Consider the following 19,148-nt stretch of genomic DNA (forward strand, 5'->3'; position numbering starts at 1 on the left):
ACTAAGAGGAAATTTGGACACAGGTGGAGAGGGAAGATCATCTGAAGACACAGGGGGAAGTCAGCCATCTACAAACGCAGGAGAGAGGCCTCGAGAGAAACCCACCCTGTTGCCATCTTGATCTCAGACTTCCAGCCTGCAGAATCCTGGAGAGAGTAAATGTCTCTTGTTGGAGCCACCCAGTCTACAGTGCTTCATTACGGCAGCCTGAGCTGACTCTACAGATGCTGAAACTGCAGATTGCACCAGTGAGGCCCTCGTCCCCACAGCGCCACAGTAGACCCAGGCCTGGTAGGCGGAAAAGGAACAGCCATGCTGCTGGGGCGGGCAAAGCACTCAGGAGCCTCACCTGCTGTGTCCTGCGCAAACCACTTGCCCACTGGGGGATTGGGAAGTCATGTTGAATCCGCGCCTGGAAAGACTCCACTTGACTTGATGGAAGATGGGACCCAATGATAGAGTTGCCAGACACCCAGTTACATTTGAATGCCAATAAGCAACATTTTTTTTTTTTTTTTTTTTTTTTTTTTTTTTTAGTGTATGTCTCAAATATTGCAGGGGGCATGCTTGTTCTAAAAGTTATTTGCTATTTATCTGACATCCAAATATAACTGACTATCTTATCATTTTATTCGCTAAATTGGACAACCTTGGCCAAAGGATAAGGAAAGGGGCCCAGCCCAGGAGGTGTAGCAAGGAAGTGAAGAGGAAGATAGCTGGGGAGCCCTGATCCGGGCGGGGACTGGGGTGTTCACTAGAACCACCTAAGGGAGAGGACTTTCTGAAGACAGAAGTAAAAGACAAAAGTCAATGGAATGTTCAACAGATTTAACAACATCAACATTTTATAACTAACATTAAAAGAAAAAAGAAAAAATAACAGACTGGGAGAACCATTTTACCAATCTGAAAAAGCCGGTATGAATATAGAATACTCATTTCAGCTGGTAAGAAAAATATCAAAATCTCAGTAGGCAAATAGGGAAAGGATGTGATAAATAATTTGTACAGAAGGACCTACAATTACCAAACAAATTTGGAAGAGTATTTTTGTCCTTTTAAGAATTTTTACATGCAAATTCTTAAAAAATTAAGAATAAACTTTCACTTTTAAAAAATAGGACTTAAAAATTTAAATTATTTAGTGAGAATGAGAATGTGGTTCCACTGATAAGATGACCCTTCTGGTGGTGGAAACTTAGCAATATGCTAAGTGGAATTTCTTAGTGGAAATTTAGCAATATGCTCATACTTGTTGACTCAATAAAATAATTCCTGGGTTTTGTCCTAAGAGTAACGATTTAAAATAAAGACAGGAAAAAGGATAAGAAATAGTGTATTATTCTATTACACTGACTATACAATTATGAATACACTTGAACAATAACTGGAAAGAAATACACACACACAAACGCATTTGTTGTGAATATATTCTTCTCTTTAAGATTTCCTTGGGTCATTAGTATATTTTTCTTTTATAATTACCAAACATTAAAGTAAAAAAGCAGTTTCTTTTTTGCTCACAAAGACTATTGACTAAGGTGTGCCCTGTCAGAATTCCCCCTGGCTCGTGACCTGGGGATGGTGGGAGGGTTGGCCATCGGAGACTCTTAGACCAGCTTAGGGAATAATTCCCTGAGCCTTCTTTTCTACTTGGCATCAGGGTCTGTAGGTCCAAAGCTTTACTGGCTATCCAGGCCTTTTAAACAAGTACTCAAAAGCCCTAAAGACTTTCTCTGGCCAAAAGTCCAATGCACTGTAGGAAATTTCCATTCAATGAGACAGTAATTTTTTTTTGTTTTTTGAGACAGAGTCTCGCTCTGTTGCCCAGGCTGGAGTGCAGTGATGTGATCTCGGCTCACTACAACATCAACCTCCCAGGTTCAAGCGAGAACCTGCCTCAGCCCCTGAGTAGCTGGGATTACAGGCGCATGCCACCATGCCTGGCTAATTTTTGTAGTTTTAGTAGAGACAAGGTTTCACCATGTTGGTCAGGCTGGTCTCAAAAACTCCTGACCTCGTGATCCGCCTGCCTCAGCCTCCCAAAGTGCTGGGATTACAGGTGTGAGCCACCATGCCCAGCCAATGTAGTAATTTTTATTTTATAGTTTTTTTTAACCTGGAATATTAATGTCTTGCACTCACTCTTCACACTGTCGTCTACTAACCGAAAGCCAAAACCTGAATAAACTATTGTGGTAACAGCCTTTGCATGACTGGGGGTAATAACTCTTTGCTGTCACTATACCATTTTCCAGCACCTACGAGGAGCAGGAGGCGGTCTGCTCGGTTGCCCCTGAAGTGTCTGGGTGCTGGTTCCAGAACAGATGGCACTGCTCACAGGAGAAGGACACTTCATCACGGGTCAGTCCAGTGGACACTATGAATGCTGGGAGAGAGGGGTTTTAAATATGAAGAATTGAGGTCAATATCAAAAACCGTTGGGTTGGGTTTTCTGAGGTTCACAAAGCTTCTCCCACCCCAAACTTGGGAACAAGAGACCACTCCTGTATCAGTTTGCTCGGCTGTCATCACCAGATTCCACAGACTGGGTGGCTTACACAACAGACATTGATTTTCTCACAATTCTGGAGGCTGGAAGTCTGAGAGCAAGGCATTAACAGGGCTGGTTTCTCCTGAGGCCTCTCTCCTTGGCTTGTAGATGCCGCCTTCTCCCTGTGGCTTCATATGGCCTTTCCTTTGTGTGTTCATGTCCTCATCTCTTCTTATAAGCACACCAGTCACATTGGATTGGGGCCCATCCTAACAGCCTCATTTTAACTTAGTTATTCCTGTAAAGACCCTATCCCCAAACACAGCCACATTCCAATGTATTGAGGGTTAGGACTTCAACTTGTGAATTTTGGAGGGGACACAATTCAGTCCATAACAATTCCTGAGGTCAGAAGAGAACTTCTCCATTATTGGCCACAAAGCTGCATAGGAATATATATATATATCCATATATATATATATATATATCCATATATATATATATATATATCCATATATATATATATATCTCCATATATATATATATCTCCATACATATATATATCCATATATATATATCTCCATATATATATATATATTTACAGGATATATATATATATATATATAGACAGGATCCTAACTTGTCCTGTAAGCAAGAGAGTCATCAAACCTTACACCAACCCCCAAGACAAATGTGCTAGAAGATCCTGGAAGATCCTGACTAAACTGTCTGGGTAGTCTGGGAGCAGCACTATTTTATCTTAGGATTCCTGAGATTTTCAGTTCAAACCTGAGAATGCCCCTTGGGAAGGAAAACCCCAGCACACACAGGCCTCTGATGTTAGCCCGGCTCAGTGCCCACAAGCACATCTCCATCTCGAGGGCCTTTGACCCACGAGGGCCAGGGTGAAGTCTCCTTGTTTCAGCACCCCCAGGGATGCTGACTTTTCTCTCTGCCTTCCTTGGGGCCAGGTTTGGAAGCCCAGTGCCACCTGTATTCGACCTGCAGAGGGGGCTGTGAGAGTCATCTTCCCTGGGTCCAGGGCCACGTTTATGTTTTCTTTATATTGCCACAACGCATCTTAATTCCCATCTGCATTCTCAGCTAAGGCCCCCAGCACACCACCTCACTCTGAGGGGCTCCCTGGCCTCTGACCCCTGCACAGCCAGTATCCTCCTGTGCCTCTGGGACATGCGGGATGGACCCAGGCTGCTCCCCTCTGGGCTTGCCTTCCTGAGCTCCCCCACTTCCAGGGGCCCTGAGCATGCTCTTAGGCTAGCGTGACATCATTCATGACAGCAGAGTGAGAGTTCAGATTCATTGTCTTTGCTTTCATGCACTGTATCTTTCAGCCATTTCAAGAGCTGGTTTGAAATGCAAGGTATGGTAGGAGAAATCTGTTCAGCTATCTCTGGAACAAATAGAAGGGATTGTGCACTTTGATAGCCACGTGTAGGTTCTTTTGACGTCCAGCACCTTCCTCCCCTGCAGGGTGTGAGGCTGGCACACCTCTATTTGGGACACATCAGTGTATACTGATCTATTAAAACCCACTGGGCCTTAATGTGGCTCAGGCAACAAATGCCTCAAGCACCCTGTAGAGTTTGTGCACAGCCTATTGTCGAAGTGGGATTACACCGTGGGGTGGATGCCTCTTTCAGAGGAGACATAGCCAACTCTAGTGGGTGTTTATTCTCAGAAGAGGTCAATAGATGTTATGAAACACTTGCAGCTGGGGGAAGAGATTCCAAAACACGTGGCAAGCAGCACGGCTTTCTCTGCCTGTCGGTATCACGGGGCAGGACAAGGCATCTATCCTTCTGGACAGCATATGTATGACAGAAAATAAAGTCACCCTGTTTGTTCTTAGCACAGTCTGAGCAAGACTGAAGAAGATCCTCTGAGAACTGAACTGAGCAGATGGCTCAGGGTAATATTATTTGACTTCCTCTAGGGCCACCCCAAGAAGTTCAATACAACACCATCAGTGCAGCTCTTCTTGACTGTTACTTTATCACGGATTTGAAAAGCAACTTGAAATGTTTTGGCCTATCTTTATTGGACTATAAGCTCTGAAATTATCCATAAGATTGTTCCTATCAAATGCAAGATAGTATGACCTGCAAAAGACAAGTAAAATTTCAGAACTATGTCTTATATTAAAAGTATAAGGCAACCGAAGGTTTTCTGGCTCACTGGCTTAACTTTTTTGTGGTCACTAAGCATTGTAATTTCCAAAATGGATCCATAGTGGAAAAGTAGGGAAATAGAAAAGAATTAAAGATCTGAGCTTGGCAGGAAAACCCAGGAACAGGAAGGGGTTAGGCCCATAGGAACCAGAAGTATGGCAGGACAAGGGCCTTCAGGAAAGCTCATCACTTCTGCTAGACAAAACTGCCTGGGGGAATTGCCTGGCTGTGACACTGTAGGATAGGTATGCAAAATGATATCATGGGGGGAAACTAGGCGAAGAGTACCTGGGCTCTCTCTACAGCACTTCTTACAATTGCATGGGAATCTTCCATTATCTCAAAATGAAAGGTTTAATTTAAGAAAAACTGCACAGGCAGTGGGTGTACGGTTCATCCCAGTCCCTTCCCTGCCACCTGTGCATCTCTTGCGCCATCTTCAAGTTCTTAGGAAGAAGAGAGCATTGTTAGGAGTGTAGGAGAGGCTGGACCCCTCCAACCCCTGTGTCTCTGGCTCATCGGTTTGCCATGCTGGTTGGAGAGAACTGTCTTGCAGGGAGGGCTGCTCCTGAGGCCATGTTTTTGACCTGGCATCCTCCCCTTCCCAAGGTAACCTGCTGATGAGGACTAATTGCCAGCAGGCACAAATGCTGTACAAACAACACCTGTTCTCACATCTTACAAAAGGATCACAGAAGTTTGAGATGCAGCCACCTAGATGGGAGACACACTGACACCATGATCCCAGCACTCTCAGAGAAAGAAAAGACCCCAAATGTGGAATATTCGTATTTTCTGTGGGGATTATGAAGGGAGATCTTGGAATGTGAAACCACCCCACTGCTCAAGCTCAGCACAGATCCCAGTGAAGGTCTGCATACAGCAGCGACTCAATAAACATTGCTTTTGAATGAATGAATGAATGAATGAATGAATGCTGGATCCCACAAAGCTGCCTTTAAATGCATCTCTAAAAAGAGGCTAGAAAGAAAAGTCTTTCACAGTTCAGAGGCCATTGTATCTTACTGTTTCCCCATAACTTGGGCCTTTGTGATCCAACAGAACTTTTAGGTCAATGCTTGCAGTCAAGAGGAAGGTGAGCACCACCGCCTCACTGAGGATACCTTGTTACAATTGGAGAGGTGGCTTCAAGTAGGCATCCACTCTGGTACCCATTGTCACTAAGGATGCCTCAATCTTAATTGCATAAAAAAGAAAACAGCTGTGTTTGCAATCATCTCCCAAAATGCAAATGCTCAATTCTAAATAAATGCTTTCACAGGTTAAGTTGTGCAGTCTTGGGGCTACATCTCACAACTAACCCCTCCCAGCAGATCCTGAGGGACTTTGGGGGTCAGGAACAGATAGGCATCCGGCTCTTTCTCTGGGGTTCCTCCAGAGCTGAGGCTGGTCACATGTGATACCTGCTCCCCATTTTTTAGTATAAAATGCTCTCTCCGAGACTGTTAAAAAAAACAATTAACAAACTTAAAAAAAAAAAAAACAAACTAGACAGCAGATGATGATTGACCATCCTTCAAATTCCCATCAACATTTGCTATCACAGGACATCAGGAAGATTGGTTAATGGTTGGTCAGGCCCCTGGAGAGATGGCCACCAATTAAAGCAAAGGCAGTGACATAAAGAAATTCAACTCATACTATGACTTGTAAGTAGGGAAAACAATTATTACTAACCTACCTTCAAATCACCATTCACTGGTTTTGGGGAAAAATAACTCAATGTTCATTCTATTTTAATGATCAATTCCATCTTAATGATCAATTCCATCTGATAATTTCAAAAAAATGTTTTGCCTCTTTATTGGAGAAAATCAAAACACTATTTCTGAGATGCACGCCCTCTCTGCCTGGAGTTTGTTCCAAGATGCTCCTCCCATGTGTAAGAGGAGTGATGTTGCTTGTGTGGGCCTGTGCTTGGAGGCGTGGGGCTGATGGCCCTGAGCTTGGAAGTTTTGGTGGCTGTGTTACAGGAAAGGCGGTCTCGATCCAGACCCCAAGAGAGGGTTCTCGGGTCTTGCACAAGAAAGAATTCAGGGCGAGTCCATACAGTAAAGTGACAGCAAGTTTATTGAGACAGTAAAGGAATAAAAGAATGGCTACTCCATACACAGAGCAGCCCCGAGGGCTGCTGGTTGCCCATTTTTATGGTGATTTCTTGATGATATGCCTAACAAGGGGTGGATTATTCATGCCTCCCCTTTTTAGACCATATAGGATAACTTCCTATCATTGCCACGACATTTGTTAACTGTCATGCGCTGCTGGGAGCGTAGCAGTGAGCCGACCAGAGGTCACTATTATCACCATCTTAGTTTTGGTGGGATTTGGCCGGCTTCTTTACTGCAAACTGTTTTATCAGCAAGGTCTTTATGACCTATATTTTGTGCCGACCTCCTATCTCATCTGTGACTTAGAATGCCATAGGCATCTGGGAATGCAGCCCAGTAGGTTTCAGCCTCATTGTACCAGCTCCTATTCAAGATGGAGTTCCTCTGGTTCACACGCTTCTGACGGCTGGATGATGGCCTGTCTCCTCCTGGCTGATACTCATCTCAATGGCATTTCCAACCGACATAGGAAGCATGAATGGCACAGCCTGGTTGGCCAGTGTTGGACAATGCTCTCATGAGGCATCTTGGAGCATTTGGGCAGAGCTGGAGCCCATCTGAGATGCCGATTCCCATTTTAGGATGTGGGCTCAGGAACAACGCTGGCCTGCAGAACCAGCCCCCGCCTCCCAGGCTGCCTGCGCTGTGTGAGAGAAATGTTGTCTTGGGAAAGAGTGATGTACAAATGATCTAGTAAGAAAATGGCGGCATGGGGCATGGTGTGCTGGAGCGTTGGCTGTAGAGTTGTGGTTCTCATTGTGGTCCCTGGAGCATCACTCAGCATCATCTGGGAATCTGTTAGCAATGCAGATTCTCAGGCCCACCCCAGACCCTCTGAATCAGAAACTCTGAGGGTGGGGCCTTGTGTTAACAAGTCCCGCAGAGAATTCTAACGCAGGCTAAAGTGTGGGAACCACAGTCAGCCTTCTTCGGTAGTAATGAACTGGGAACACAGGAACTTGTGGTGAGTGACTTTGCCTCTGATTTTTTTTTTTTTTGGTTCAGAACCTGTGTTCCGTCAGTTTCTGTAACTATGCAGCAATAGGACACGTTTTGATCAAACACTTTTCTGCCTCCTGTGCTCTGCTGAAGGTCACCGAGGTCAGGAAGTACACTGTTAAATGCTCACCCCGTGTCTGTTTAAATGTAACCCCCCCAGGGCCTCAGGCCCCTCCCAGGAAGGAAAATGGGTGACCCCAGTGGAGCCTGGCGTTCAGAGAGGTGGGGCCAAACGGAAACCTATAAATCCATTTCCAGAAAGTCCAAAGTCCCCATCTGTTTTAAATGAACATACGCTTTTAGTGACAGAAGGCCTCTCCTTGAGCCCAGGGGTGAGAGGGTCAGAAGGAGGAAGGTTTGCTGTGGAAATCTGTGTCCTTCCAAAGCCTGGCTGTCAGCATTTGGGCAGCTCCTGAAGGGCATCTGTCCACCGGAAGCAAGGCTGGCCTGGAGGTCAGGGATCCAGAGCTGGTTCCGGAGGGCCCCAGTGCCTTCATTCCTGGGCTGGGCATCCTTCCTGGAGCTGGGACCCCTCCGGGTGAGTCAGCCTCACCCACGTCAGCTGCATGTCCTGAACCACCTCCCCACTCCTATGGGCCTTCCCATCCCACGGTGCCCATTTGTCCTGGTGAAGACAGACTAGGGCTGCCGCTGTGTCTGACTCTGCATGGTGGAAGGGGCCCCCTGCCCTGCAGCATCAGAAAGTTCCTCTTATCTCTCCCAGGTATTGGTGCTTACCTACAATTCTGCTTGCAGAGAAGAACATTTTGAAAATCAGTTTCTATGCCCCACCTTTTAGACATTTATGGGGCTTTAGAAATAAGGTGCATCTGGCGCTGCTGTGTCGCTGCAGAACCTGACTGGGGGAAGGGTTTAGGAAGGAGGAGATGCTGACAACAGAGTACAAACACGAGGTGGCTCTGCCAGTGGAAACCCCTGGATGAATGCCATTTTCTTACAGATTGGAGCAGAGTTGCCCACTCTTCCTGCCTGATCCTTCTGACCAAATGTGCACATTTGCAAAATACTGGGCTTGAGTTGGATGTGTCTTCTGGGGCCTTCTAATGAGTTAACCTAGTGCATTCATTCCCCAGGAGCCTACCCTCCCCGATTTAGCTCCAGGCTCGGGCAGAGGAGACATGTCCTGAGGACTGAATGCAGAGAGTTCATCTACTGCTCAATTCTCAAGAAACAGAGCCTCCTTCCAGCACCGCAGCCCCTCCAGAGGTCCTGAGCATGCTCTTAGGCTAGCGTGGGTTTGAGCGTGTGTCTGAGCACCAGCTGTGGCTCCTGTAGCTGTGCCTGCCTGCCTTACCTGCTTTCCACCTGCCTTGGGCCTCCCACCCACCCTTCCTGGGTGGGACTGAGTTGGGGCTTGTTGGGACACTAACTAAAAACAGGTGCTTGCTACAGCCTCATGTCAAAGGACACCCCAAGCACCCTCCCTTCACCCCAACCCCTGTGTACTCATCACACAGATGGTTGATTTATTAATAGTTCTTCCTCTAAAATGTCCCCTCCATGGAAATTCCACCTCCCTAGAAGACAATGCATTTCTAAAGCCTGCCCCTCTGCTTTTCAGAGGACGAGATGCACACTGCCTGGGATGAAACCCTAGGATCACAGAATTATTTATTTCACTAAGCATTGAGCCATTGATTATATTAAAACAAAAATACAGGCACACACATTTTTAAAGACAAAATTGAGACAACTTCAGCTTCTCACTGGCTGCCCCCCAGCCACTCCTCCAGCTCCTGGGATCACGCACACGCATTCATCACCGTTGGGGATAATTTGGTGAATAATGTCTGAAAGATGCAGGCCGACAGAAACCACAAATGTCAACAGAAACCATCCTCGGTTCTTTACAACTACACTTAGGATGCTAACCACAGACGAGGTCCTCAGGCGCTCTTCCCCACCACTCACCTTTCTCCCCGTCACTCTCTCCCATTTCGTTCTTTCCTGCCTTGGCTCCTATAGGAATCAATCATTACTAGGTCTCCACAGCCTTGACTCTCCTGGTGTGAAAAGTGAGTTCTGGGCACCATCTCGATTTTATCAGACTGGAAATCGTTTTCAGTATCAGCAGGCTTTCCCTTCAGGAAGGTGAACCAGCTTAACTACAGCTGAGCCTGGGGAGGTGGGAGGCGGACTCCCTGCGAGGCTCAACCTAGAAGGGCCAATAGCTGAGCAAAGCTCTGCGTCTGCAAACAGTGGCCTTCAAGAGTTTTCTGGGTGATTCTCAGCCTCTTTCCTGGGCTGTCTCTCTCCAGACACCTCCAACTTCCTCTCTGGGCCTTTGCACAGCCTTCTCTGTCTGCCTGGTTTCTCCTATGTATCCTTAAGAGCCAGCTCAGATACTAGTTCAGGCCACCTCCCTTTTTTAGTCCAACTAAGCTAATCACTACTGAAACCAGGTGGTGAGCTCGCACATCTGAATCACCAAAGGGGTGATTAAAGCACAGATTGGTGGGCCACACTCCCAGAGATTCTGATTTTATAGGTCTTGGGAGACGCCTGAGAATTTGTATTTCTAATATGGAGCTCTTGGCTGCAGCTGCTTCTTGGGGACCACCCTTCAGAACCATTGCTCTAACCTTGGCTACTCAAATTGTGGTCCACGGACTAGCATCATCAGCATCACCTGGGAGCTTGTTCAAAATTCACGATCTCAGACCTAAGAGGCCTCAGGAATCAGATTCTGCATTTGAACAAGATCCCCAGGGGATTCCAGTGTGCATAAAAGATTGCAAAGCACTCCTCCAAACTGAGCTTCTGGAAGACAGAAACTTTTTCTTACTTTTCTGTGTATTCCCAGCACCTGGCGCAGGACTGAGTAGGATGCAAAGGCTAGGGCTGGAGCAGTCATTCTAGGCTGAGAGCAAACCCGTCCTGGACAGGTCTGCCCACGTCGGTGCTCATCAGACTGACCAGCACACACTCCCAGCAGGTCATTTGGCACTTAGAAGAAAGATCAATCAGCATCTCCGATTACCCACCAGGTTCTGAAATCTCACAAAAGTATACCATCACCTTTACACCCTGCTGACTTAAAATTCAAACCTGAGTTAGCAAAAGGAGAGTTTCCACATGTATGTTCCTACAGTCTCTTTCTGGAAGGGGAGACTGACTTCCAAACCCCGGGGCAGCTGCTCATAGGATCTAATCTGGGAGGCTGCAGCTCCTGGCTGCCTGCTCCGATCAGAACTCCGTTTTCTATTTACAACTTTTTCCTCGTTTTGTTGTTGTTGCTGCTAAAAGTTCTTACACTTACAAACCTTTTATCTACCAAGCCCCGGGGCTGACTATCACAGGACTGGAAGTGTGGCGGTGTGTTTGATGATGGACCTGCTCACCTCCACGCCTGCTCCCCATCATTTAGGACACAAAGCTCTGTGCTCTGGAGTGAGCGTGGGCTGCCATCAGCTAAGCAGATGGATAATGTGGGAGACAGATCAGCACATCTGGCAGAAGAGGCCCAGAATTGGGTGACGATGAACGTTTTCATTTGGGCAGATGTAACAAAATCTCCTCTCTCCCCGCATGGACTATTCCTTGAGGAAGCAGCCCGCGTCTGAGCAGCGTCTTGCATCAGTCACCACGCAGTTACTTCACTTCGGTGCCCTCGAGTGAGAAGTGGAGGAGGTCAACTTGATATAAAAGCTGTACAGCTAAGTTTTGCTCAGAAAGTATCTTGTAAAATAAACATATGGATAAGGCCATTTAGAAGAGCCCATTATTATGTGTTAGATTCTGGACGGAGCCCCGAGCAACCAGGAGCCAGGGCAGGGGGCTGAGTCCAGGGACAGAGGCATTCCCAGGAGGAAGGGGCACAAACCCTGCACCTGTGATTTCAACTCATGCTCACATTTCAGCCGATCCGCTGCCCCTCCCCTCCCCGATACTGCTGAAAGCATTCTTTCCTATAATGTGAGTTTCTCGGGGCAGAATGTGTGTGGTGGCAGGAAATGAGGGCTGAGCGTTACCAGCTAGGAAGGGGTTTTTTGTGTTCCAACATTGAGGTCCTGGAGTTAGCTCTTGCCTCAAAACCCGGTTTATTTGTTGCCAGCCCACCAGCCCAGGATGGGCTCACACCGAGGCTGACAAAAGCCAGGCCTGAGTCGAAAACATCTGCCTCCTGCCCGTTTTCTTTCCCAACTCCACGTGATGGTGCCTTGAGGGGCCTCGGGACCGCCTCGACTGCATGTCTGTGGGGTCAGATGCATCAGACACCATTGTCACCTCTGCCTTCTTATCACCAAGGCTGGCTCAGGGTGAGCCAAGCAGGAGACTGCGGGCCTGACCTGTTGCTGCTTCCCTTATTTCATCCCTTTGTCCCCCAAAGGATGGGCCATTTGCCAAAGGACAATGGAGGCTCCCCCCAGATCCTCTTTTCTTGACATTTCCCTTCCTTGGAATGCTTCCCTCAGCACTCAGCCAGCAGCCCTGGAGGGTGCCAGGCATTTCACAGCAGGACAATGGTCTTTGGGGGCAACATCTCTGTGCATTGGGGGTGCTGTATCTTTGGAGAGACCTGGCTTTTCTCGCTCTCCCAGCACTTCTCCTAGTTTGGCTTCACCACCAACCTCCCCTGGAGACCACTGCCTTTCTTCCAAGTTCTGGGATCACTGAGGAAGCCGCTGCCTGTGCACTGACCCAGCTCAGCCCCTCCTGGTACGAAGGTCACGGCATATCCATCACGACTGTAACCAGCAGATGCCCGGACTCTGCCCACAGAATTCCCCGAGCCGGCCCCTCCCTCCTCCTGACCGGGGGCAGCTCCTCCTCCCAGCCGCATCTGCTCTCAGGTTTCTCTGCTGTCTGCCTCACACAGCCCCACCCCACATTCATCATGCTCTTTGAGTTCAGAATTTCACTGAAATCCCCAAGGTCTTTCCTTACCATACAGCCTTAGTCACTAACGTCACAGATGTCATGAACTTCCCATTCCTCTTCTTCATGATCTCAGAAATGTTAGTATCCAACTTTGCATTCTTACAACACAGCTATTATTTCATTACCATGATTATTCTTCATGCCGCACTCTGAGGTTTGTTTCCGAATCAATAGAAGATCATAGGTTTGGCCCCTGGTGCCCACCTTGCCACGTCCAGCGGCTTTATCTTCATAGCATTATTCTTTTCTATTTGGGTAACAGGCTGGAAAAACCTCAGAGTTGAGAGGTTGTGGCTTTTTCCCAAATCAGAAAGCAAGCTGAGGGTGGTAAAGGAAAAGAACCCTTTTTCTTCTAAACTTGCTTCATGGTTGAGAGGTTGTGTTGTCACATGTGTGTGAGCCTGTGCATGTATGCATTTGAATCTGTGTCTGTTTCTTTCTGATGTTGGCCATATGGCCACAGTGCCTTGGGATTGATCTGGGAAGGGATAGTGGACTCTGGTTTGGCAAACCTAATGTCCATTCCTAAATCACTTCTCTCTTTCTTGACTCCAAGAGGAGACTGAAAGAGCTAAATGATCACTCTCCCAGTCTTTTCAGCAAGGGGCAGCCAGGGGATAAATATTTCATAAATATTCATGACTCCCCTTATACTTACTGAATATGTATATTTGGCCACCTGCTTCAGCGTAAATTCCTGTCTTATTTTCTCCACCCTCGAAGTGCCTGTTTCCAGCTTCTGGCAGGAGGCTCTGCTTCCCAGGCTATCAGAATGGCCACCCTGCAGGATACAACCCTTTATGAGAAATAAAGCTCTCCTTTCCAAATGCATGAACCTTGTCATTCTTCAGCTGATGGTAGGATTTCGGAAACTTTACAACACAAATTACATAAGGGTCTGTGGGGAGGGAGGGGAGAGACAGTGAGAGAATGCTGGGAGTGGGGAAGGTGAAACCACCTTTGCAAAATTATGCCAGTGAGAGAAATCTGACATGCCTCACTCCATCTTGCCTCTAGCCTCACCGGCTGGCTGTCTTTGCTCATTCTTGGGCGTGAGCCAAACTAATTTGGGAGAAATTTGGTTTCTAGTTTAAATAGTCATAGCCCTTCCCCTAAACTCAACTTAGGGTTAGGGTTCTTGGTTTCATTAGTTCTAGGTCTCATCAGTTCTTGTAAAACTAATGAAAGGCCACCAAGTTAGGAGGATGAAAAGGGCTTGAATTTTAAATAATTACCAGCCATTATTCCGAAGGTCATAAGGCTTGCAACTTCCCCAATTACTCTTGCAGATAACATCACCATTGCAGAACCTATGATTGGCCTTTTGAGATGTCTTTTTAGGTTTTTGCATTTCTGACACCCTGATGGCCCCCACCTGGACCTGCCAACCAATCCTGTGGCCCTCACCCAGGAACTGACTCAGCACAAGAGAACAGCTTCTATTCCCTATGACTTCATCTCCAACCCAACTAATCAGCCTGCCCCCTACTCCAGCCCCCTGCCCACCAAACTATCTTTGAAAAATCCCTAGCCTCCAAGCCTTCATGGAGACCGATTTGAGTAATAACTCCATCTCCCACGTGGGGTGGCCAGGCTAGCCTCACATCGATTAAAGTCTTTCTTTACTGCAATGCTGTGATCTTGTTATAGGATTTATTAAGAAATTATTTTAGGCAGATAGAGAGGAAAAGGGGTCTTTGGAAAGTTTTTGTTTCTTTTAAAGCAGTTCCAGAAATGTTTTCTTGTCTGGCAGGAAAGCCCCTTGTCTTAGAGCTGGGCTGGCAACCTTTGATATGCAAATGCAGGCCATTAGAAACTGGGTTCCCCCAAACATGGAGATTCCCCCCCTCTTCTTCTTGCCCTTGCCCCCACATGTGCCTGACAGCATGGCTGCCCCCTTTTATGCCCACATGTGTAGAACATCATGGCACCCTGTATTTGCATATTAAAAGGCTAGAGCAGGAGGACCAGTTTTTTCACGGGCTACGTGAGTGACATACCTGGTCAAACCAATCCCCTGAGCCCTATGCAAATCAGGCACCACCTCCTCCAGCTTCCTCACGTAAGCAGACACATTTCCGCTGCACACAGGGTTTCCTCTCTTGGCTTTGGAGCCCCCCTCCCTCTCTCTCTGTATGGGGAGCTTCTTCCTTCATTCGTGCCTATTAAACTTTGCTCCTTAAAACCACTCCACGTGTGTCCATGTCATTTTATCTAATTCAACGTGAGATGAAGAACCCTGGTGTTCCTCCACTCATGGGATCTGTACCAATCTCAGTGAATAGATTTTCTCTGTACAGCAGGCAGGAAGAACCTGTTGGGTGGTTACAAAGGCACTCCAGGCACAAGGCTGTTTAGAACAGAATTAATATAGAATTCCTGCCTCTTGGTGCAAGGAGTGTCTATCCAGCCAAGACTTGTCCAGGCTAAGGTCTCCGTAAGCACAGCCCTGGACCTCAGGACCACCAAAAGATGGGTAGAAAGTTCTAGAACTATCATTACTAAATGAACTATATCAATCTATAAAACAATACATCATTTGGGGTTCCTCAGCTCTTAGGATGGAGATGACATTGACTTGAACTTCCTTCCCCAACGAGTGAGCTCCTCAAATGATGGGTCATTCCTAGGAGCTCCCAAGCCAAGCCCTGCGTCCATTGAATCAATCCAGTTGAAGAAGCGTCTTACCGTCCAGCAGACCCTCTCTCCCTCTCACCAAGTTTAGCCAGAGTGAGACTCTCCCTCTTTCCCTTCTGTCCACCCCACCTAACGTACCCTTTAAAAAAATCCTCGAGGCTGGTGGGGGCAGCACAGTTCCTACTGAATATTTAGGAGCCAGAAGGGGGTCTGTGCCAGCATTCCTGGCGTCTTAATGTCAGATCTTCCTTTAGTTAAAAAGCCCTTCAGCTAACCCTAGAGCTTGAGTGTGTGTCTCGGGATCTCCTTCCTGTTCTTTCCTCCTCCGCTTTCCCTCTCCTCACTCTCTTGACACTGAGTTTCCTATGTATTTCTAATGCAGAGGAAGTAGCTCTCTTTGGGGTTTTGTTGTTGTTCTCCTTTTTATTTTTAGTTTTTAATTTTTGTGGGCACATAGTGCGCATATATATTTATGGGGTATGTGAATGTTTTGATACAGCCATGCAGTGTGAAACAAGCACACCATGGAGAATGAGGTATCCATCCCCTCTAGCCTTTATCCTTTGAGTTACGAACCAATGGTGGCTCTCTTTTGTTTCTTTTGTCTTGTGCTAACGCACAGTCCCAAAGACAAGGCCAAGGGGAATTCTGCCCTCAGCTGTCTATTTTTGCAATATTCACGCATACGAATTCACTCATAAATGCCCCAACCTGCATTTAAGAAGGAGGTGATTTCAGATGAACCATGATATTTTGCAATAATTGTGACTAACGACTGACCTCTATTCTCTTCTCTTTGTCTTCCAGGCACTATTTTCCACTGACTTCCTCTTCCCTGGGTTGCTCAAGTTCACACAGATGTGTCCTCACCAGGACCTCACAGTCAAGGAGGCTTTTTTGTCTTTCTGTGTGAGTTTGAAGGGAGACCAGATTCCAACCACTAGACACGGCTGCGTCCCTGAAGTCCCGGCTGCTGCAGGCCTCCCTCGATCTGGCAAGGAATGACTCCTTCCCTCCTCTATTGCTATCAGGAGAGGTAGGAGGTGTTAGAGAGACCTCCCCTGCCCACCACACACACCTCCCAGCTTGAGGCTGCCTAAAGACCCTTCAGAAACCCCTGCCCTTGTCCCTTCCCTTCCCCCTCCTCCTTGTTCTCCATGCTCTGACCAAGTGGAAGTTTCCTCTTCACCACTTCAGGGTCACTTGGTAAAGATGAGTTGGGCAGAAAAGTCAGGGTTGGAGGAAGGGTGTATTTGGAAAGAGGGCTGGGCTGGAGGTGAGGAAACTTGGGGTCCAGAAGCTGCTCTGCCACACCCCAGCTCACTGACCCTGGTCAAGTCGCCTCGCCCACTTGGGCCTCTCTTTCCTCATTTGCCTAATAAACGTTTGAAATCCCTACACTACTCCTAAAGTGTCTACAACATTTAAAAGCAAATTGCCCCTATTAGAAATCTGGGGCCGCTCTTGCCTTTTCCACGATCTCTTGACTCCAGAGACAACACCTTTGCTGCTGTCACAGCTCTCCTCTGACTGCAGGTTAATTTCTGGTGGATGAAATATCCCTGCATCTGCTGTTTTTACTGCAGTAGAGTCGCCCTGTGGCACACAGGCAGGTTATTGTTTTATTCTTTACTTTTGAAGCACAGTCAAGAGTTTGAAAAGGGATAAAACAGGAAGATCCCTCAGGGCTGATGTTCAGCACAAACACCCTGTAAGCCTCTGGGTGTGCCTGTCATCAGTTCTTGTACAGACATCATGGGGCTACCGCCTTAGTTTGTAGCTTCTGAATAGCTGGAGGAGGGCGTTTTACAGTTGAATAGGAGGGAGTTGCCAGGGAGCTGCCCATCCAGTATCTTCTGTTTGTACAAGTTTTAGTTGGATACCCGGAGTCATAGAAATGATTTCTTTTCAATGATAAAAGAATCGCTAAAGAGATAAGCCTCCATCCCCCGGGAGGCCAAATGAACAACAGTGTGATATGAGCTCTTTTAGGAGTGCAAGTCGGTATCCCGTGATCCCCAGGGACAAAGAGAACAAGTTTAGGGTTGTTCTTGCGTGTGGAAGGAAGCTACAGAGGTTCCACCTGTCGGAATTGTCATGCATCCTCCTTTATGGATGGACCAGCTATGAGCTACTGCCTTTCCATCAGCAGATGGTTCAAATCAACCCAGAGATTAGATCTACAGAAAATATAGGTCACAGCAAAGGAGAAATTCTACGTGAAAGTAGTTAGCACAGCGCTCAGCATATGGTAGGGATCCTATAAATACTAATTTTTCCTCACATATAAAAATTCCAATTTGCAGGGTAATCTCAGCTTGTAAAGAAGTGAAAGTTAGAGTGGTAGATTTGTCTCCAGAGATGGTGACAGCACTCTCTGCCATCACACATGTTCTTTTGTATTGTGGCTTTGCTGTTTCTCCTTAAGAAGAGTCTATTTCCCCTTCCCTTGAATTCAGGCAGGTCCTGCAACCTTTTTGACCAATAGAAGTTGGCAGAAGCAGGAGCACCTATGGGCAGGCTTGTGAGTGAAGCCTTCTTGGCCTCCCAGCCCAGGCACCAGCTGAATGCAGCCGAGTGAATTATCCCAGCCAACCTGCGTGAAGCAGAAGAAACATCATCCCAAATTCCAGCCCCAGAAAATCAAGAACAAATAAAACCATGGTTGTTTGAATCTGCTACATTTTGAGGTTGAGTTTTTGTTTTGTTTTGTTTTTGAGATGGAGTTTCGCTCTTGTTACCTAGGCTGGAGTTCAATGGAGTGATCTTGGCTCACCACAACCTCCGTCCCCCCAGGTTCAAGCGATTCTCCTGCCTCAGCCTGAGTAGCTAGGATTACAGGCATGAGCCACCACACCTGGTTAATTTTGTATTTTTTAGTAGCGACTGGGTTTCTCCATGTTGGTCAGGCTAGTCTCGAACTCCTGGCCCCAGGTGATCCGCCCGCCTCAGCCTCCCAAAGTGCTGGGATTACAAGCGTGGGCCACCACGTCCAGCCTGGAGGTTGTTTTTTATGTGGCAACAGATAAAGCAAGTTTTCAGAATAAATCTGTTAAATCGACTTTAGCCTAAAACTGCCTCCTTACATATTGGTGCAAAAGTTGGTGCAAAAGTAATTGCAGTTTTTGCCATTAAAAGTAATGTCACCAGCCAATATTTTAAGTTTGGCCTAAGGTTTCTCTGTACATCGTGAGCTATAACCTAAATGGAAGTGCAGACAGACTGTAACCTACTCTTGTGCCAATCACTGAGTTTTGCCCAATCTATGGTGGTCAACTGTTTGGACTGTGTTCAAATAAGGCAAATGCTGAGCTGTAACCAATCCGGCCAGTTCTGTACCTCACTTCCATCTTCTGTACGTCACTTTCCTTTGTTCTGTCTATAAATCATCTTCCACCACATGGCTGTGCTGGACTCTCTGAGCCTACTCTGGCTCTGGAGGCTACCTGATTTATGAATCATTCTTTGCTCAATTAAACTCTGTTAAATTTAGGCCGGGCGCTGTAGCTCGTGCCTGTAACCCCAGCACTTTGGGAGGCTGAGGTGGGAGGATCACTTGAGGCCAGGAGTTTGAGACCACCTGAAACCCCATCTGTACTAAAAGTACAAAGTATTAGCCATACGTGGTGGTGCATGCTTGTAATCCCAGCTAATTGGGAGGCTGGGCCAGGAGAATCCTTGAACTTGGAAGGCAGAGGTTGCAGTGAGCCGAGATCATGCCACTGCACTCCAGCCTGGGTGACAAGAACAAAACTCTGTCTCAAAAATAAAATAAAATAAAATAAAATAAAATAA

At 46.9% G+C, this 19,148-nt stretch overlaps 2 long non-coding RNA genes across 2 annotated transcripts; one reads left to right on the plus strand and one right to left on the minus strand.

Annotated features, from left to right (window-relative positions):
• Positions 1-10,494: 10,494 nt before the first annotated feature.
• Positions 10,495-16,230, minus strand: LOC134737487 (uncharacterized). Its single transcript, XR_010122448.1, has 3 exons — positions 16,134-16,230; positions 13,375-13,497; positions 10,495-11,444 (listed from the first exon to the last, which is right to left on the minus strand). It is a non-coding gene; the product is annotated as an uncharacterized lncRNA (long non-coding RNA).
• Positions 13,486-19,111, plus strand: LOC129488623 (uncharacterized). The gene is made up of 3 exons (XR_008659697.2): positions 13,486-13,573; positions 16,161-16,389; positions 17,813-19,111. It is a non-coding gene; the product is annotated as an uncharacterized lncRNA (long non-coding RNA).
• The last annotated feature ends 37 nt before the right edge of the window (positions 19,112-19,148 follow it).

Source organism: Symphalangus syndactylus, chromosome 8 (genome assembly GCF_028878055.3).
Source record: "Symphalangus syndactylus isolate Jambi chromosome 8, NHGRI_mSymSyn1-v2.1_pri, whole genome shotgun sequence".
In the NCBI taxonomy this organism is placed as follows: domain Eukaryota; kingdom Metazoa; phylum Chordata; class Mammalia; order Primates; family Hylobatidae; genus Symphalangus; species Symphalangus syndactylus.